Here is a 19,328-nt window from a genome sequence, read left to right as displayed (position 1 = left end):
GAGTTCATTCATTCATTCATTCATTCATCAAACATTTATTAAGGATATTTTTGTATGCAGATTACTGTGCTGTTTACTGTTGGGAGGAAATGTGAAGCTTAGGTAAGACAATCACCCAAAGCTTATTGGTCCAGTAGAGGGAGAAGACACAAACACAAATAGCTCTAATGCAATTTCATGCGATGAAAGGATTCCACATTCTTTTGTGGTTTATTCATTTGCTATATCAGGCCTCTGGTTTGGGATCTGTTTTTTGCATAGGTGCATATTTGCCACCATTTTCCCACTTGATCTTCAAGTGAGATCTCCTTACTGGAGAACTCATTGTCTGATAGTGGTAAATTATCCAAGAGGGGAGGGAGGCAAGCTCAGAAGGAAAGTAGAGGAAGTCCAAGGCAAGGTGGTTTTCATTAAGGGAATTGATGCCACATGGTTCCGCCTCCACTCTCCGTTTGTTCCTATGGCTCCTTCTGGAAGGCACAATAGGCAGGGGTGGTCTTCTTCTCCAGCTTTGCATCTCCCCCTGAGTCTGTGGTCTTAGCTGAGGCCAAACTCCCAAAAGGAGTTAGTTTAGCAGACATGGCTAATGAATGAGGCTTACAGAGTCAAGCCAAGGCTATTAAGCAGTTGCTTTTCTATGGGAATGCAAAGAAATAGTCTTCTTATATTGTTCACATTATGAATAATAACCCAGTGCCTTTCATCTGCAGGACTGAATGGTTTTACAAACATTAATTAATTCCTGGGGCACCTTTATGAGTTAGGTAGCTATTATTATCCTCAGCTTTAAAGATGAAGAAACCGAAGGGGTAAAGTAACTTGCCTTAAGGCCAAGGACCTAAACCATGATGAAATCTACCAGAGTGCCCAACTCCTTCTTAGCTTCTTGACCCTACAACATTTCTGCATTGCATCACTACAGCCCTGGAAGTTGAATTTTTTTTAAATATCGGTTGAGTTCTTACACTGGTGTCACTTACACTCTTTTACTCATGACTTCCCTCTGGACTGGAAAAAAGTCCTTATTGAACCAAGAAACATTTCTTTCTTGTATTTACATTGCCATAGTCTATGGGCAGGAAGAGTTGAGGTGGGAGTTGATTATTCTTTTGTGCTGTGAGAAACTATGAATAGGCCAATTAGAATCATTCAAGGGAGGTATGCAAAGCATTCCACTGTTAGGCTGTATCTTCTTTTGACATAATTATGGGTCATAGTCTGGCTTTTCTCCAGGGTGATTTGTGGAGGTGCCAGCAAATGTCAAAACATGAACACTTCCTCAAATTGACAGCCCTAAACCATTAAGAGCTTTCCCAGATCTGTGTAGGAATGTCCTGCTTTTAACCATTTGTGCTCAGATTGCAAAAATAGCCCTTTCAAAACCACCTTATCAAGTTGAGTTCTAAGAGCACTGGCCAAAATTAGGTGCCTGACTGGCACAACCAGAGTATGTTTAGGCAACAAGAGGGAACTGGAGGATCAGAATAAGTATTGCAATGCTCAGCATGTATGCAATTAGTCCTCCTGGCTGATTTTGCTTGCATCTGCTTCAGGAGTTTGGAGTCTCTGCAGGTGACCGAGTTTAACAGCCCAAAAGGCTGGTTCAGATGTCATTCTGATGCCTCCTGATAGAAATAACTGCAGTTTACTTGTTTCTGTGTTTGTCATTTCATAAAAGGAAAAGCATGTTGTGATCATGGCTGCCTAATTGACCACCCATACAAGTTGAGGTTTTTTTCTTCTGTAAACAGGTTAGAAAAGGAAGGTCTCTCTCTGTAGAAATATTATATATTCTCTCTCCATAGAAATATATTTTCTATATAATTCTATATATATAGACACACATCTACCTCTATAAATATATATATAATATATACAACATATCTATATATTAAATATATCTATTTTATATAGATATAAAGTATATCTGTATAGAAATGTGTAATATTTCTATAGAGAGAGGATATATAGAATAAATAACAAAGTAGAATTTCTCTTTGAATACTTCAAGTTCATTCATTGAACTTTTTGTTTTAACTAATAATTTTGTTTTAACTAATATTCAGTTCGGACCTTATATAGAAAAATGTAATATTTCTATAGAAAGAGGTTATATAGAATAAAATAAACAACAGTTTAGTATTGATTCTAAGACAGAAGGTAAGAGTTTTAAAAAAAGATAGGAAAGAGTCAAGTTGTGAATGGATGAAACCAATGAGAATTTTAAGCAGAATTTCTCTTTGAATACTTCAAGTTCATTCATTGAAGTTTTTGTTTTAACCAATATTCAGTTCAGACCTTTTGCATGATCATTATTCATCTACCAAATCTTCCCCTAACATCTGATTATAGTGCAGGGGTGATCTGGGGTTCACAATGACTAGAGAGCGTATATTCTGGTAGTGCCTACAAATTTGGAAATGCTTCAAGTACAGACCTAGTGGCAGGTTAAAGAAGACTGAAAAGAAGGGCAGTGAGGTGGCTAAGTGGATAGAGACCCAGGCCTGGAGATGAGAGGGCCTGGGTTCAGGTACCCAGATACTTCCCAGCTGAGTGACCCCAGGCAAATCACTTATCTCCCATTGCCTAGCCCTTATCACTCTTCTGCCTTGGAACTAATACTTAGTATTGATTCTAAGACAGAAGGTAAGAGTTTTAAAAAAAGATAGGAAGGAGTCAAGTTGTGAATGGATGAAAGCAATGAGAATTTTATATTTGATCTGAGGGGTGGAGGGGAGAGACAGAGAGAGCGACAGAGACAGTCAGAGAGAGACAGAGAGTTCATGATAAATTGGAGATGATTTAGCAAGTTAAGTTCAGAGATTAATTAAAGATCACACTGGGAATAAATGGCACGGACAGAATTCAAATCCTAGTCAATCAGTAATGACTTATGTGGAATAATCATGTTAAATGCTGAGGATACAAAGAAAATTAAAAACACAACATCACTTTTGGAAGATCATTTTGGTAGCTGAATGGAGAATAGATTGGAGCAGAGGGAAATCAACCAGAATTCTTCCCAGTGCCCACATCTATAAATTTAACCTTTTGAATATATGTGTCCATAGCATCAAATTCAAAGCTTTACACAAACACAGCTTGCAACATTTTAACAATAATAACAGTTGACATTTTTCAAAAGGCCTTATAGTCACAAAGCACTTTCATTAGTTTTTATTGATTTGTTTCTGGGCATCTTGGTGGTACATTGTATAGAACCCTGAGCCTGGAGTCATAAAGACCCGACTTCAGATATGACTTTAGACCCATACTAGCTGTGTGGCCCTAGGCAAGTCACTTAATCTCAGTTTGCCTCAGTTTCTTCATCCATAACAAGGGGATAGATAATGATAGCACCCACCTTCCAGGGTTGTTGTGAAGATCAAGTAAAGTAATATTTGTAAAGTGCTTTGCAAATTTTTAAAGTACTCCATAAATGCTAGGCCTTATTATTCATCCTGCCAACTTCTTAAAGCTCTTAGATATTAAAAGCTTGTCTGAAGACATCATCTTTTAAGGTGGTTGTATTCCTTTTAGTTTGTATATTTGGCCTTGTTCTGAGTTACTCACTTATCTTTTCTCTCTCATCTCCATAGGTATTTTATTAGCTGTGTGCCAGGCCTTGGAGAACACAACATCTGCCTTGAATGGTGAGTTGTTAAATCTTCTTTATTAAGTTTGTTTCATATAGATAATGGAAAGAAGATTTTTCTCTACAAACTATCTTGGGTCTAAACTAATACCCCAGAACATCTTCCTAAGATTAATTTTCCCTGTTCCCTCTCAAGTCCAATGGTTGTCCTCTAAGCCCACCTCTGACTTTTCATTGTTAGGGATCCAAATCCATCACATTCTCTGATTTGACTGTGTTTAGTATTTCGAAGATGCTCCATTTCAGTGATATGATCACTTCCAAAACCAGTGTAAATTATAATCTCAATTTCTTTGTAGATTGTCTTTAAAAGTATCTTTTGGTGGGAAAAATCCTTTTTCTTATAGCTAATCCTCTATTGATACACCTTCTCTCTGCATTCAGCAAGACTAATCCTTCAGATAGATTCACAATTTTTTTACTGAGCATATACAACTAGGTCTCAATTAGTATGAATAAGGAATCCTGTGAAGTGGTTGCATTATTGAGATGTGAACTATCTGAAGTCATATGTAAAACATGGTCATTGGTTTTAGGGCAATGGAAATATACTATGTGAATTCAAAGAATGGCATTACAAGAAATTCCTTATTCATACTAAAATAAGATCGAACTGTACACTTTAAATCTTGGTGACATCAAAAGAGGACATTAGTGGAGAGATGATGCTTGAGGCTTTGGAATGGAAAGATTTGAGTCCTGTTCTTGAGGTTTTATTGCCAGAGAAAGTACTTTCTACCACCTACCTCCTATACCCCAGCTCTTACAAATTCCTTCTAAGCTGTAATGATCTTTCTGGCCATCATCTTGTTTAAGAACTACTAGAGCATTAAAACCTTAGGACCCTAATTTGACATTTGAAGGAAGTAATCTCAAGACAAATAAAAGGAAATACAAATATTATCTTACCCACAGGGTAGAAAAAGAGACATAAGTGGAAAATAGAAATTGGGTCAAGGTAAATTTAGATAAATTACTCAATGATGAATCCTTGATTTGCCTTTGGTAATTAGCGATGACTATTTAGAGTTCAGGGTACAACCCTTACCTTCCGAGGATGACATCATGGAAAGTATATCGCATATTCTGCCACTGTCCAAAAGAGAGGTCAAAACTTTCTTAACAATTAGAACTCCCCCAAAATGGAAAGAGCCACCAAAGGAGGGAGGGAGTACTCCATCATTGGAAATCTACTGGGAGATCAGATGACTACTTGTCAGAGATGTTGTAGAGCAGATTCCATTTTAGGTAATGGTTAGATGAAGTAATATATCCAAAGTCCCTACCACCTTTTTAAGTTTTGTCATTCAGGGTAGCATTTCTTTCTTTTCTTTTTTCTTTTAAGATGCCTTGAAACAATCTATTTTTCAGTTTAAATTTATTTGTTTTTTTTTTGTCATACTGAAATTCTCATGTATCTCCCTTTCTTCCTTCCCCACACTAGAAAAAGTATCATTTGACCAAATATGCATACATATATATATTTATATATACACACAAAATATGTGCATATATGTGAAGTGCCATGCATTTTTCTTTGTCAGTTTTTTCTTTGAAGGTCACAGTTATTTTTCAAACTAAATTTCTGTTGCTGAATATAGTATTCTCTTGGTTTTGTTCATTTCAGTCTTCATAATTTCACATAGATCTTTACATTTTTTTAAAAAAATTAACTTCCTCAGGATTTCTTATAGTACATTAGTACCCCATCATAAATTGTTAGGTATCTCCTTAATTTCCAGTTCTTTGCCACCATGGCATTTCTTATAATACACTCACTTTCAAAATCTCCATGGTTCTAGGATTCCTTACCTCACCTGCCCTCCAGTCTTCCTGTTAAGGTAACAGCTGTTCTTTCTGCCTGTCATTTAGCTTGGGCCCCACAAAGAGGGAGTGGGTGCGGCTAGAGATCAAATGTCTGGAATCATCTTTATCAACAAACATTGACTGACTACTTGCAAAAGTAATGGGGTAAAATGAAAAGGACTCTAGCTTTAGAGTCAGGAAGCCTGAATTCTAGCCCTTCTCTGTCCCTAACTCAATGTGTATCAATAGGTGAATTATTTAATTTCTCTGGACCTTGGTTTCCTCATCCACTAAGAATTAGACTAGATGATTTCCAAGGATCCATCCAGCTATGAAATTTTGTGATTCCAAATGCTAGTCTCTGGAGGTTCAAATACACTTTGGCCATAATTCCTTTCCTCAGTGGGTTTTCAGGAAGCTTGGGAAACAGTCTATGCTTCCACAAAGATAAATACTAACAACATAGTACACATTAGAAAGTAAAGTGTAATGAGGGAAAGAATACTAGATTTGAAGGCAAAGGACCTGGGTTTGAATCCTGGTTCAAGGCCTTTGTGGCCTTAGGCAAATCTCTTCCCTTTCTGGCCTTCCCTCCCTCCAAGATTACCATCATTTTATCCTATCCATATCTTATTTTTATAATGTTTGTTTGTTTGCTGTTGTTGTCTCCCTTATTAGATTGTAAACTCCTTGAGGGTAGGGACTACCTTTTGCCATTCTACTTGTAGTGTGGTGCCTAGCAAATAAAAGGTGCTCAGTAAATGTTTGCCAACTTGCCTTGTCTTGACTCTGGGTCCCAGTTTCTTCATCTAGTCCTAAGAGGGATTTGGACCAAGCGATCTCCATGGCCTCTTCCATCGTCAGACCATCTACCAAATATTGATAGACATAGATGATAAAATGATGGAGAAGAAACAAGGTTACAGGGTTTGGGGCATAGTCATGTCTGCTTGTGTATGTGAGGATGGGTTTTTTTTTTTGAGAGGGTATTAATTTTTAAGGATCACAAGATCCTCAACTGAGAGCTGGAAGGGGCTTTAGATAACTTTGAATTCAATGCTATCTTTTTACAGATGAGGAAACTGAGGACCAGAAAGATCCAGTCAGTCACTTGTTTAAGGTACCTAGAGTAGAAAATGATAATCAGTGCTTGAGCTTGGCTTCTGTGACTAAATCAGCCACATCAGTACAGAAGGGAAACATTTCCTTGGATGGGGTTAGTGTGCAGCACCAAAGCCCTCAAGTGATCCCTCCCCACTATGAATTGTTCTATATCTCCTAAAAGCCACATTTTTATGTAGCTTGGGAGGGCCAGAATGCACCGTGATTACAGAGGTGTTAGGCTGATGCTTGCCTAAGCCTTAGGAACATTACATAGCTCCCAGGCTGCTGGGCTGGTTCTCATATTTTAATAAGACTTAGTGTAATGATTGAGAGGGGGTGTGGTCCAGGGGCCTATGAGATGAGACTCCACTTTGCCCTGTGTGATCTGGGCAGAGGTCTTTCTATCCAAGTGTCACCATTAACCCCTGCAAAATCTGATGATTCCCAGCTGCATATGGGGAGGTGTTGAGAGAGTTAATTAATTTACTGCAATGTGCTTTTTTTTTTTTTGAAAGCAGTTGCTGAAAGTGGTCCAAAAAAATTCACTGAGTGTGATTGCCCATTAACAATTTGATTTTTAATTATCTTGGTGGCAGTGGAGGAGATGGGAACAAGATCTGTGGGGGAACCTGAGGAAATCAATTGAGTTTGATAAAAGGGTAACAGGAATCAGGAAAAACCTCTTTGGAGGTTGTGCTTGTTTGGAAATTAGAAGAATATGGGTCAGCCAGCCAGCCAGCCAGCAAGTCCTCTGTTTATTGGGCATCTTGCTCAACAAAAGCTTTTTTAGAACCATGAGGCTCTTCCCCATTCCATTGTCTGGGGACAAAGAAATGAGCTGAAGTCATTCTAAAATTAGAAGACTCACGTGCCCTACCCAGGTACATAGTTCACCTGCTCCAAATCTGGGAATAAAGCACAATATGCAAGAAACTTGGCAGGCTCCATCTTAGGGATGAAACTCCTTTTAAAAAAAAGCATTGGGGGGCTCATAGAGGTGGGCAGTAGGAAAGGACCGTCTAGAGAAGGGGAATTTCTCAAATCTCAACTCCCATTAATAACAGGAGGATTTTTCCTTACATTTTTTCATAATGGAAGTATAGGTTTTAACTATATGTGTGATAAATGCCTTTTGAAATAATCATAGAATTTGGTTTTTAAACCCTTATCTTCTGTCTTAGAATGGATTCTAAGATTCCAAAGCAGAAGAGGGCTAAGGGCTAGGCAATTGGGGTTAAGTGACTTGCCCAGAGTCCCATAGCTAGGAAGTTTCTGGGGTCAAATTTGAACCCAGGATCTCCTGTCTTTAGGCCTGCCTCTCTTATCTACTGAGCTACCTACCTGCCTCTTTAACCGTAGAATTTCAGTAAGGGAAAAGACCTTAGGGAACATTTAGTTTAGCTCTCTGACTTTATAGACAGGAAAACTGAAGTCCAAAGAGGAGAAGAACTGATTAGAATCAAGCGAGTAAGGAGTAAGGCCAAAGTAGCAGGGCCAAAATTCAAACTCGGCTATTCTGATTCCAAATTCAGTGTTCTTTCTATTACTGGGACCAGATCAATTGCTTTTTGCAGGAATAAAGTGCTTTGCAGTGGAAAAACAAAACACTGGCCTGGGACATAGGACAACTAAATGTGAATTTAGGCACTTCTGGAAATTAATTTCATTATCCAGAAAATGAGGGGCTTGGATTAGGTGATCATTAAACCATCAATAAATGTTCACTTTAAGCATCTATTGTGTGACTGACACTTCTGGGTGCTACTACACAGTCGAAAATGTGATAATTGCTCAAGGAGCTGATATTCTACTGGGGGGGGGGGGGAGGGCGGGGAAGGCACATGCCCATAGAAGTAAATATGAAATGTATTCAGAGTAATTTTGGTATGCACATGCTTGCAACTGGGTAGATCCATAATGTCCTTTCCAGTTCAAATATTTTATGATTCAAAAATAGGTTTACTCACTTCAGTCAACTCAGAACAGAGGCAGCAAGGGACAGAAGAGTCCAACATGCTTCTTCTCCAAACTTATGGATCTTCTTACTCCCATACTTTACATTTAGAGAATCTCATAAGCATAGATGGGCAGCTAGGTGGCGCAGTGGATAGAGAGCCAGGCCTGGACTCATCTTCATGAGTTCAAAGCCAACCTCAGAGACTTAAAATCTGTGTGACCCTGGTCAAATCACTTAACCCAGTTTGCCTCAGTGTTGTCATTTGTAAAATGAGCTGGAGAATGAAATGGCAAACTAATATCTTTGATCATAAAGAGTTGGAAACAGGAGCCGGTAAGTTGTTCAGTAGATTTAGAGTGAGACCTAGAGACAAGAGGTCCTGGGTTCAAGCTGGGCCTCAGATACTTCCTAGCTACATGACCCTGAACAAGTCACTCAACCCTTCATTTTCTAGCCCTTACTGTTCTGCCGTGGAACCATATGTAGTATTGATTCTACAATGGAAGGTAAGGGTTTTAAAAGAAAAGAAAAGGGAGAAAAAAAAGAGTTGGAAATGACTGAATGATAAAAATAGGCACAGATAAGAGGAAGGTCTTATGAAATGGCCATAAGCTACCATAATTATAGCTTACCTTTCTATATATAGGGTTTTAAGTTTTGCAAAACACTTTACGTATACATACATTTTAAATTTTATCTTCACAACAGCCCTGTGAAATAAGTGCTATTTTAGTTCCTCTTCATGAATGATGAAACCAAGTCACAAAGAAGTTAAGACTTGCCAGAGTCATATAACTATATAACTGGTTGGTGCCCACAGAGGAGAATTTTTCTGGTGGTGGTTTTTGTTTGCACAGTTTTCTACTAATATTATACATGTTGTAGACAGGACCTAAAAGAAAACAGTTTAGATTTTGTGGAAATTAAGACAGCAAGTTTTTTGTTGTTCAGTTTTGTTTTAATCCGGTTTGGTTCTTTGTGACCCTATTTGGAGTTTTCTTGGGGTTTGCCATTTCCTTTTTCAACTCATTTTACAGACAAGTAAACTGAGGAAAACAGGGTTAAGTGACTTGCTCAGAGCCACATAGCTAGTAAGTGTATGAGACTGGGTTTGAGCTCAGGTCTTCCTGATTTCAGGACCATCACTCTCTCCACTATACCACCTACCTGAACTATTCATCCTTCAGTTTGGTTTTCCTAAAACAATCTGCATTTGGTATTTTTTCATGTCCCTTCTCTACTGAGATATATAAAATCTCCTTTGATGATGAAATTGGTGGCAAGAGAGAATGGTAGATTAAAGGGGAAAAAACAATATTTCTAGATGTTACTAGATTCATTCCTATTACATTTTATGAGAGAGATAGTTTTTAAATATCATTTAGCAGCAGCAATTTTATTTGCAAGGTTATATATTATAGTCTGAATGAAGAAAACAACCCATGTGCAACTGCCTTAGGTTACATGTTTGGGAAGGGTGAGCTTTTCTGCAAGGTTTCTTAACCTTGAGTCCATGGATTAAAAAAATTTCAGAAACTATTTTGTAAACTGTATTTCAATATGATTGTGTTCCCTTACCATCCTGTGTATTTTATTTTATGTATTAAAAAGTATTATTCTGAGAAGAGGTCTTTAGGCTTTAACCCCCAAAAGAGGTCTTTGATACCAAAAAAGTTAAGGACCTTGATTTAGAATCTTCATGGTCTTTAGACCTTATCTAGAGGATAAACTAAGAATAATAAGCATTCCTTTCCCAAAAGGAGCTGGTCAGTTTGTCATTCTGTCTTTTGATTATGAAGGCAAAAATTGTCAAAGCTGAATAAACGTCTTATTAAAACTTTCTGTCATCATATAATCTAAGATTTGAAAGGAGCCCCTCTGAGGTCATCTGGGTTAACTTCCTGCCCCTAAAACTCTTCTATAAAATTTTTAACAAGTTGTCATCTGACTTCTGCTAGAATACTTTCCGTGACAGAGTTTACTGCTAACAAAGCAAAGTGTTTCATTTTTGGACTCCTCTCATTATTAGAAAGTCCTGCCTTATATTTGTTTAAAATCTCTATAGCTTCTGTATTGGACCTAGTTCTGTCTTCTGGTTCTAAAGTGAACAAGTCTGATCCCTCTTTCAGATGGCATTCATTCCTGAAAAAAAAAAAATTGGAGATAAAAATTTGGAACTCCCCTAAGCCTTCTCTTTTCTAAGCTAAATGTTCCCAGTTCCTTTAGTTCTTTGTATGATGGGATTCCCTCACCCCTCAATCTACCTCCACTGAATCCTCTTCATTTTAGCACCTTTCTTATTAAACTATAGAATGCAGATCTCAGTATAATAATCCAGATGAAATCTGACCTGCACATGATATAACTACGTTATTACCACATTTAATCTAGACACTATTTCTAATAATGCTCTCTGAGAGACTAATCAAGCTTTTAGCCTAGTAGGAGCTCATAGGCATCTAAACCCTTGGATCTTTTCATTTGAACTGTGGTTAGCCCATATTCCACTACTTCCATGCCCCATACTGCATTGCTGTGGATGATTTTGGGACCTTCTTAGCAAGAATTTACCTTTTTTTGTTATTCATCTTCATTATCTTAGTTTCAGCCCATTGTTCAAATCTGTCAAGAGTTTGTGGAATCCCAAGTCTATGGTGCAATATATTAACTACCTTTCCCAGCTTTATACTCTCTGTTGCCTGGAATCAGAATGTTGGAATGAAAAGAGAACTGAACTTGGGGTCTGGATAGTTCTGGATTCAAATCTTGCCTCTAAGTCTTAACTACCTGACTGAGTATAAGGCAAACCTTTTTATTTCTGGTGAGCCTCAGTTTCCTTTTCTTGCAAAATGGGACTAATGATAACTGTAGTATTACCTCACAACAATCATTGGCTTGATTGTTGTAAAGATAAAATAAAATAATGAATGCAAAACCTTTTTGACCTTTAAGATGCTTTTAAGATATTAGCTTTTATTTTTATTTTAAAATTTCATCATGCCATTGTATTGTCAAGTCACTGATTAAAATCACAGAGCGTTGGTTTAAAGACGTCCATCAAAATCTATGCAGATTCATCGTTGAGCAGTGGTTGATTATAGTTTTTTCTCCTAGTAATAAAATAATAATGTTAATATCTATCATTTAGGGAAAACACTTAAAGATTTGTAAAACACTTTACAAACTAACATTTTCTCATGTTATCCTCTCTACAATCCTGGGAGGGAAGGATTATTATTGCTCCCATTTTATAGATGAGGCAACTGAAGCAGACAGGGATGAAGTGACTTGCCTAAAATCAAGTATCTAGTCAATATCGGAGGTCTTCTCTGATTTCAAGTCTTGTACCATGTCTATTTGTTCTATCCTAACTGCCTCTAAGAATTCACTTAATTGTCATCTAGCCATCTCTATCTTATCTACATATACAAGAGTGACTAGAGTTTCTGTCTTGATTTATTCTGCTTAGTTTAAGGGAAAGCCATACTTTGGGGCAATGTTGTCTGGTTTTGGAGATGAATGGCCTGTTTCAGTTACATTTTTGCTATTTAATGGTAGTGAAATGGGAGAAGAGAAGGCTTAGCTCTCTTCTAGGAGGTGAGGGACTTCCTCATGATGACGTCTTGTCAGTGTGACCCGTGAGGTCAGAGCTTAAGGCAGCAGTTGGAATTTGCCAAAGGAGATTTGACCTAAATAACGGGAATAATTTTCTAACAATTAGAGATATCCAAAAATGGAATGGGCTGCAGGTGTCATCTCCCAAAAGCTAATCCTGCTTTGGGCTTACCTTCATTGGAGACCTTCAAGCTAAGGCAAAAAAATCACTCCTACTCAGGATTGTTGTACATGGATTTCTGGTATGGATTGGATTATTCAATGATTTCTTAAATTATTTAGTCTAAGAATACCTTAAAATTATTGACAGTCCTCTTCCTTCAAGGAGATGTTCTTTAGATGAGTTATATCTGTTGATATTTACTTTATTAGAAATTAGAACATCTTAGTATTATTATGAACATAGTTTTGACCTCTCAGATCCCCCTGAAAGGATCTTGGGGACTCCCAGCATTCCCTGAACCACATTTTAAGAATCACTGAATTAAATGGCCTCTGAAGTCTCTCTCTGAGTTTCTATGATTCTGGCTCTTAACTCAGGTTTGTACACAAAGGGTAACATTATTCCTCTAAATATATAAGAGAGGGAAGATGACTGGTTCCACGGGTCTCTTTTTTCCCCCTTTCTCTTTTACAAAAGTTTCATGTCCCAGCCTGCAAATGGCTGGTTAGATATAGGGTTCATTTGATAATCTGTTTATTTTCCAATTTATAGACAACTTAAAGTGATCTCTAGAGGTATGAAAAAAATAAGTAAATGGCAAAGAGATCAAAGATCATATAACTGACTTAAGTAGAGGTCCTTTTGCTGTTCTGCTCCTTAGGTTCCTCATCTAGAAAATGAAGGGTTTGGTCTAAGCAATCTCCAACATCCTTTCCAATGTTAAAACCATGCGATATCCTGAGTAACTGTAAGAGTAGATCATATTTTTATACTTCTTTAAGGTTTGTGAAGTATTTCTGCCATAATAATATTATCCCCATTCAGTAGATGAGGAAATTGAGGCTCAGAGAAGTTTAAATGACATATTAAACATTAACACATGTGGATGTTCAAAGTGTCAGAGCAGAGATTCAAGCCTGGATTTCCTAATTCCAGATCCACATCTTTCCTTTAGGCCATGCTGTCAGTATTTGCGTGGGAACTTTCCCAATGTTATTGAGTATGCTTTCTTTCTGGGGGCTAAGAGAGAGCCTATCCAGCCGGTAAATTCCCTTGCAGCTTGGCAAGAAGATTCAATTTAATGGTAGGAGAGTAGGGTTCAAATGCCTCCTTCACTATGCCCTGGGACAAATCAATTTCCCTTTCTGGACATCAGTTCCCTCTTCTTCATGACCTTCAAGTCCCCTTCTAGTCCTAAAAACAAGACCTTCTGAATGGGTGCTGCTTCATCAACATAACTGAGGACTGATAGGGATCCTGGAGGTTTCCTAGTCCAGTTCCATTGTCTCAGTAGGGTTAGAGAAGTCACTACCTTAATGTAGGTAGTAAGGAACAGATAGAACTGGAACCCAGGTTTTCTAACCCCAAATTTAACATTTTGTTTGCTGCCTCAGAAGTCGTCCCTTCCAATTCATCCATGTGCAGAATCCTCAACAATTGATTATCCAGTCTTTGCTTTAAAATCTCGATTGAAGGGAAGTCGCTCTCTACTAGGAGCAGTCTTTCCATTTATAGACAGGTCTAATTGTTAGGAAGGTTGCCTGAACTCTGTCTCCCTTTACTTTCACCTTTTGCTCCCTAATTCTTTCCCTTTTAGCCAAAGCAGAGCAAGTCTAATCCTCCTCCCTGCAATTACTCAAAGATTGCCCCCTTAAATTTTCTTTAGGCTAAACATTCTCAGTTCTCAATTTTGTATATTTCCAAACCAAATAAGATAATATCTAAAGTGCTTTGAAAATCTTACAGTGCTATAGAAACACTAGAAATTATTATTATCTTCGGATTACCATGGTCTACTTCTGCTGGATGTATTCTGGCTCCCTAAAACATCAAGCCTAAATTGAATATATATCCCCCACACTCTACCTTCCTCTATCCCTAGCTGTCTTTGACTTCTTTGGGGTAGGGAAAGACTAGAAATCAGGAATGTTAAAAACTGTTGGAACACTCTGAAAGCCACCAGAGTTTATTGTAAACTTCAAAGAAATTCAGATATATTGATATTTATTACAAACTAAGATCAAGTCAAGAATGTCCAGCCTGGAGTCAGGAAGCTCAGCTTGCTGAGTTCAAATCCAGCCTCACATACTTACCTGGGCAAGCCACTTAATCCCTATTTGCCTCAGTTTCCTCATTTGTAAAGTGAGCTGGAGAAGGAAATGGCAAACCATTCCAGTATCTTTGCCAAGAAAAGTCCAAATGGGGTCACTGAAAAACACTGAACAACAACATAAAGATCAAGTCAAGGTGGGGAGAGAGTTTGCGAAGGACAATTTAGATATCATCTAGTCCAACTCTTCTGTTTTATTAATGAGAAAACTGAGGCCCAGGGAGCTTAAATGATTTGCTCAGGATAACACCTATAGCTGGTGCAAGAGTTAGGAGCTGAAACTACTTGATCTGCTTCTTAAAACAAGTACTTTTTCCACTAAGAGAACTCAGAAGAAGACCATGATCATTTTCTTTCACTGGGTAACGTCAAAATCTCTTCAGCTTATAAAAGATGCATCAACAGTGTGCCGAAACAGTATAATTAAATGAAAGATGACTGGACTTGGGGTTAAGAGGGCGGCATTATAGTCCTGGTTCCACCACCACAGGACCTTGAGCAAATGATTTATCGTCTCTAAGCTTCCATTTTATCCCCTGTAAAATGAGGGTAACACTTGGATATATACTTCACAAAGTTGTGAGGCACAAAATACTTTGTAGATTGTAAGTCATTAGGAACTGTTATTATTATTAAGACCACATCCCTTAAATGTGGCTCCAGTTATCTTAATTTTTATTGCTCAATACTTAGCAATAAAAATGTAAATGCTCTGAGGAGAATCAGTGACTTACACTTCTGGTCTCTTGGTTTGCACAGAGAGGAAGGCCCTAGCTCTTAGCTTTGTCCAAACCCAGTCCAACAGGGCATTTCTGTGAGTGGTTATAATCATTATTTTTCAAAACTCTATAGTAATATTTTATGTTTTCCCAATTATACAAAAAACCATTTTTAACATTTTTAGGTCAAATTTCTCTTTGTCTTCTCTCTTTTCTCCCCAACTTTAATATAGGTTATACATGTGTTAACATGAAAAATATATTTCTGTATTTATTAGGTTATAATGTTACTAAGCCAGGGCCAAAAGTCAAGGATATTTTTTTAGTTCTACTTTTTTTTTTAATAATAAGGTCTTGCAAATCTTAGAGTGCTATATAAACACTATTGGTATGGTAGCACAGTGAATGGACTGCCAAGCCTGGAGTAAGGAGGACTTGGGTTTCAAATGTGGCCTCAGACACTTCTTAACTGTGCGACCCTGGACAAGTCATTTAATCTTGATTGCCTTCTTAACTTTGCTGCTCTTCTGTCTTAGAACTGATAATAAGACAGAAGATAAAGGCTTTAAAAATTAAAAAGTATCTTTTTTTTTCACCTGGGATTATGTCCTGAGGGCTTCATCAGCAAGGGTAATAAGGATGCTGAGTTCTAATTAAACTGTGCTTAGTAGCTTCCACTGAGAACCAAAAACAAAGTTGCTTCATCTGAGAAAACAGAACTTCCTCTGTCCCCTGAATGTTTCTCTGAAATTTCAGTGTGGTAGTTTTGAGGAATAGATGAAAAGAATTTTCCTTTACCTGAATTTCTAAGATTCATGAGATCTCAGGGAAAACTTTCTAACAATTAGAATTGGCCAAGATCAAAATGGGCTGCTTTAAGAGGCAATTTCAGATTTAAAAAGGACCTCAAAAGGTATTCTAGTCCCATCCTTACCTGAACAAGAATGCTCTCTAAGTGTACCAAGACATCTTGCAAGGCAAACCCACTATTTCTCAGGACAGAATCACAAAGTTTGAGAGCTGGAAAGAATTTCAATGACTATCTAGTCCAGTGGTTTCCAAACTTTTTTGGCCTACTGCCCCCTTTCCAGAAAAAATATTACTTAGCCCCCTGGAAATTATTTTTTTTAATTTTAATAGCAATTAATAGGAAAGATAAATGTACCTGTGGCCATCACCACCTCCCTGGATTGCTGCAGCACCCACCAGGGGGCAGTAGCGCCCACTTTGGGAATCACTGATCTACTCTAACCCACACACTAAAGGAACCCCCACTGACATATCCATCAAGCAACCAAGTATTAAATGCCTGGACCAAAGGATTCAGCTACAAATGAAATAATCCTTCCTGGTGAAGAGCTTGTATTCGAATAAATGAGACAAGTACATATTAAAAATATATATATATATGCATATATATATATATATAAAGCAAAAATACAAAGTGAAGAAATACAAATATGGAGAAAGTAGTTAACTACAATATAGTTTGGGAAGATCAGGAAAGGCTTCATGCAGAATTTGGTGCTTGAGCTGCAAATGAAAGGAAGAGAGGAACTCTTTGAGGCAGAGATAAGAAAGTAAGTATATTCTACCATGTGGAATGGCCAGGACCAAGGCCTTGAGTTGGGACATTGAGTTTTATATGCGAAGAGCAGAGAACAATAAAAAGTAATAAATGGTATAAATGAGCGATATAATAAAGAACAATAAATTGTCATCCAGCCTCAGCTTCAAGACCTCCGATGAGGGGAGATCCACCAACTTTTTTAAAATATTGTTTAGTTCTGTTGAATTACATTTATTTTTCTCTTTTAAAAAATTATCTTCTGGGGGCAGCTGGGTAGCTCAGTGGATTGAGAGTCAGGCCTAGAGACAGGAGGTCCTAGGTTCAAATCTGGCTTCAGACACTTCCCAGCTGTGTGACCCTGGGTAAGTCACTTGACCCCCATTGCCCATCCTTACCACTCTTTCACCTATAAGCCAATGCACAGAAGTTAAGGGTTTAAAAAAATTATCTTCCCCCCAATTATATGTAAAATGATTTTAAGTCTCTTTATAAAATTGAATTTCATATTATCTCCCTCTCCCTCCCTCCTTCCCTGCCCCTCTCTCTGAGATGGTAAGCAATATGATATAGATTTTACATGTGCAGTCATATAAAACATTTTTCCATGTTAGTCATTTCGGGAAAGAGAACTTGAACAACAAAAATGAAGAAAGCAAATGAAATATAGTCTGCTTTTGTTTGTATTCAGACTCCATCAGTTTTTTCTCTGGAGGTAGACAGGTGGCATTTTTCATCAGGAGTCTTTGGTATTGTTTTGGTTCACTGTATTGCTGAGAATAGTTATGTTATTCACAGTTGTTCATCAGAAAATATTGCTATTACTGTGACAACATTCTCCTGGTTCTACTCACTTTGCATCAGTTCACCTAAGTTTTTCTGAAATTCTCCTATTTGTCATTTCTTGTAGCACAATATTCTATAGCCTACCAGCTTTTCAAGCAACCCATTCTGCTTTGTAAAGAAGGTGTAGTGTTACCCTGAATTAGGGTCAACAAAATGGCTTTAAAACACCTCAGATGCTAGCTTTGTGACCCTCAGTAAGTCCTTTAATCACATTAAGCCTCGGTTTGCTCATCTGTTAAAAAAAAAAGGAGGGGGGGGTGATTTGATGGCTTCCAAGGTCCTTTCTGATTTTGAATCTATGACCCTATAATTGCTAGAAAGATTTTTCCTTGTGTCAAACCTTAATGTGCCTTTTTACAGCTTTTGCCCTTCATTCCTAATTCTTCCCTCTGACATCAGTGAAATGTGCCTAATCTTCCACATTTTACTTGAAGATTCCTATGTTCCCCCTAAGTCTTCTCTGAGTTCAGAGACTGGTTCAAATCCAGCCTCAGACATTTACTAGCTGTTGTGACCCTGGATGAGTCACTTAACTGCTGTTTGCCTCAGTTTTCTCACCTGTAAAATGGGGATACTAACAGCACCTGCCTCACTATCTCACATGTTATGAGATTTAAGTGAAATAATGTTTGTAAAAAGTACTGAGCATAGTACCTGGAACATAGTAGGTGCTTTCCTTTCCCTTCCCATCTCCCAGAATGTGCATGGAAAGAAAAACTTAATTTGGAAACATAGGACTTAAATCCCAGGCATCCTGTTTGTTTATTACGTCTCTCTTCTGATTTCATTGACATTGGAATTTTTCAAATATGTTTGTCAGCTTCTTTTTAGGAGCCTTCTTGATAGTACCTGATTATGTGGCATGTCCTTTTGGAATTCTTGATCACTGGCTAGGGTTACGAACCATCACTCCTTGGACAGTTTATTTTTTATACGTGTATATAAACATTTATTGTTACATTTTTAGATACTTCCCAGAAACACACAAAGAAACCTTTTACAAAGTATATCCCATAAAAAAACAGTTTATCAGTTATTGGCCTAAGGGAGGAAAGTATCCTTTAACTTTGGCGATATGGTGCTTATCTTAAATTGGTCAGCATTTTGTTACTTCTTGTTTACATTGTTGAAGCCCTTAAATGTATTGTTTTCTGTGTCACTCTTCATCACTTCATACCAGTCTTCCTGTTTCTGATTTTTTTACTTTCTGTCCTTTATTACATGTAGTAATAATCAGTTACATTGATAATGAATTGTTTTGGCTATTGCCCAATTCTTGGACACTTTCTTTCTTTGCTACTATAAATAACTCTACTATGAAGGTTTTTGGGTGCGTGTGTTTTTTCTTGATGCCACTAACTTCCTTTTGAGAACAATTTACATAATGACCACAGTAATATATAGGAAAATTATGATGAAAGAATTGAGAAGTCTGTTCAATGCAGTATTCAGTTGTAACTTTAAGAGACTAATGGTTAAACCTCCTATGTGTCATCGGAGAAATGATGGGCTACATTTTCATATATGGCCAATGTACCGTTTTGTTTGCTTCATTATACTTGTTAAAAGGGAGTTGGGAGTGTTGGGAGTTATTTGGAGTGGGGGAATCACTAGAAAGTTACAAAGGTATATAAAATAAAATACCATCAATAGAACACCTTAAAACAAAAAACAAGATTTCCCTAGGATATAGTCGGTCAACAGAGATTTACTAAGTGCTGACTGTGTGCCAGGCACTGTGCTTAATTTTAGGGATACAAAGAAAGGTTCAAAATAGACCTTGTCT

The sequence above is a fragment of the Gracilinanus agilis genome, chromosome 2 (assembly GCF_016433145.1).
Source record: "Gracilinanus agilis isolate LMUSP501 chromosome 2, AgileGrace, whole genome shotgun sequence".
Classification (NCBI taxonomy): domain Eukaryota; kingdom Metazoa; phylum Chordata; class Mammalia; order Didelphimorphia; family Didelphidae; genus Gracilinanus; species Gracilinanus agilis.
This window is presented reverse-complemented; position numbering follows the sequence as displayed.